General features: G+C 40.3%; 1 pseudogene; it reads left to right on the forward strand.

Moving 5' to 3' along the window:
• The first annotated feature begins 1,558 nt into the window (after nt 1-1,558).
• LOC146865909 (uncharacterized) lies at nt 1,559-2,647 on the forward strand (annotated as a pseudogene).
• The last annotated feature ends 283 nt before the right edge of the window (nt 2,648-2,930 follow it).

The raw sequence follows: 2,930 nt of genomic DNA on the forward strand, positions 1-2,930 counted from the left end.
TCCCAAACAGTAATGGACATTCAAGCTTTCCGCCTAACCTCAATATGGCTGGGCCACCTTCCTCACTCTCCAGCCTGCCATAGCAAGAAAATGTCCAGAAAGATTTTAAGGAATGAGCTATGTGGACCAATGCACAGGCCCCTACCTTCCAAGAACCCTTCTGATAAAACTATCTCTCACTCTCCTTTTCTCTCACCTCAGACTCCATAAAAATATATCTCTCCCTCTCTCTGGCTATCTCTGACGGTGTCTCTCTTTCTCTCCTAAGGACAAAAGCAGTGCGTGGCAAAGACGCCAGTAATAGTTACTTTAGTGTGAATTTCAGTGGTTTTGTTAGTTTCAAATGGTATGTTTTATATGACATTGTCACCTAACTATAACATTCATTTAACCTTTGTTTTGTTTTCAGTGAATATCTCTTTTGTGAATGTAAAGTTAGATATACTTACAATTCCTAACTAAAATGTCACTTTGACCTTTGTTTTTTCAGTGAATTTCTAGGGTTTTTGTAATGTAAAATATGATGTCCATTGTAATGCACAGCAGGGGGGCTAAACACAGGGTCTGGCCTGCCATTGTCCATTGTGCTGCCCCCTGTCCGAACTTGCGGCCCCTTGCCCCCACTCCTCCTTGCCCTCCATTGCCCGAATCCATACCCCTTCTACCACGTCAAGCCCTGTGTGGCCGTTGTTCTGCCACTGCCCTTCCCGTCTGTCCTGCACAGTTAGCTTTCTACCCCCACTGCCTCCCTGCCCTCTGTTGTCTGAATCCATGCACTTCTAACCAAGTTAAGGGTTTTAGTGAGTAGGAAGTGGTGGCGCCCTGCAGATAAGCGTATAAAGAGTCTTTATGAATAGGTAAGTATGGTGCTAAACAGGAAGGGGAGACCCTAAATAACCCCTTAAATGTGTAGGAAGAAAAACCTACAACAATATACTGCAAAGATAATCCTGTGCACACATAAGGGTTCCAATGCATAGATGCAACATGATACAACTAAAGAAAAAAGCTCTACTTCTGTTTTTACAAACTTTCTTTAGTTGTATCATGTGCAAACAATTCATCAAACACTGACCTTAACTGCATGCCGTTGGAGGTTAGAAACCTTATCCTTGAGTAGAGTATTCAGTCCTTAAAAATGGGGTTTATTGTTTTGCATGCAACCATTTTAGTGTTGGTTCTGTGGGAGGAGGAGGTGAACCTGGAAATGTTGCATTTGTTGATATTGGCTTCAGTAAATGGGAAACGCTTACTTGTTCTTTGTCCAAACATTCACAGTCAGAGAAACATAAATCATTGGGTATTGCCTGGACCCACTTCAAAAGATTACAGCAGCCTACAAAACGTTAGCAGTCAGTTTCTTCCATTATAGTAAGAAGTGTGTAGCAGGAAACTGAAGAGAATAGACTTGTGGAGCATTTGCTTTTGGTAGTATGTTTCTTGGGTTTTAGGGCTTGCATTCCGTGCCACGGGTGAAACTGAGCATTCTCACAATAGGGGGCATTTCACTGAATTGTTAGAGATGATTTCTGCTAAAGATGAGAAGTTAAAAGAAAAAATGTCCGGGAGGTATGAGCACTATGCCTTTCCTGATTACCAAAATGACATGGTATCTGTGGTGGCAGCGCTTGTCCAAGAGTGTATTGTCAAAACAGTGACAAAATATTGTACAGTGCTAGTTGTTGAAATCAAAGATATCTCACATAAAGCTCAACTGAGTTTTTATTATCTGTTTTGTTGATGGTGATGGAAATGTTCAAGAGAATGCACTGGGGTGTTACTATATGAAAGTTAGATGCCTCCAGCCTTGCTGCAGCCATTGTTGAAGCAGTACAAAAATCTGGACTTTACCAGAAGAAGTGTGTTGCACAGTGCTATGGTGGACCATCCATTATGAGTGGCTGCTTCAAAGGTGTCCAAGCAAAAATAAGAGAGATCGCCTCTTAAGCAATTTAAACACCCTGCCATGCCCATTGTCTAAACCTTGTGTTAGTGCAAACAGTAATTAACATACAACCAGAAAAACATTTATTTTCAATATTGCAAGCAGTTCATGGTTTTCTTTCACATAGTTCACAAAGGCATGAGTTCTTTCTGAAAGCTTAAAAAGAGAGTAATCTGTATGTAACGGAGCTAGAAATACTCTCAGGTATGAGGTGGTTTTACTGGTACTCCTGTGTTAGAAAGTTACAGATGCTATTTGAGTCTATTATCAGTGTTCTCCGTGTAACAGAATGACAACTTGACAAGGAGGCAAGTTCAGAAGCAAAAGGACTTCTTAAGAACATTGAAAACTTTGGTTTCTTGCTTACATTGCAGTGTGTTGAACTTATTCTCCAAAAGATTCACAGACTATCAGAAGTTACTACAGAGAAAAAATCTTGACTTGCCAAGAGCATGTGATCTAATTAAGTCAACATAAAGTGATTTAGTGAAATTCCATCAAGACAGCCAGTGGACCGAATTGTTCAGTCAGGCTAAGGACTTAGCAGAGCATTGTGGAATTGAGATTCAAGAAAAATCCAATCCAAGGTCTCTATCTTTGAGACACCATAATTTGAGTAACAAACTGATTGATCATGTTCACAGAGGTAGGGAAAAAATTCCGTCATTTTGCTGGCTCAGAAAGTCAAACTCCCCTATTTGAGTGCTTAAAGCAGGAAGTATATTTCTCTACTTTGGATAGATATGTAGTTGAGTGTGTTGCTTGATTTACAGACAACATGGGCCTCATGCCTGCTGTCAGAATGTTCAATCCAAAAGCTGCAATTTTTCTGGACTTTTCCTCTGCACTAGTTATTGTTGACAAATATCTAGAAGCTGCAGTAGACCGAAGTCTTCTACAATCTGAATGTGAAACTACAAAATCATATCTTTCAGACAAGAATGTACCCGGTATTCACTCTGTCAGGCAGAATATCATGTATCTA

The sequence above is a fragment of the Triturus cristatus genome, chromosome 2_1 (genome assembly GCF_964204655.1).
Source record: "Triturus cristatus chromosome 2_1, aTriCri1.1, whole genome shotgun sequence".
NCBI classification, from domain to species: Eukaryota; Metazoa; Chordata; class Amphibia; order Caudata; family Salamandridae; genus Triturus; species Triturus cristatus.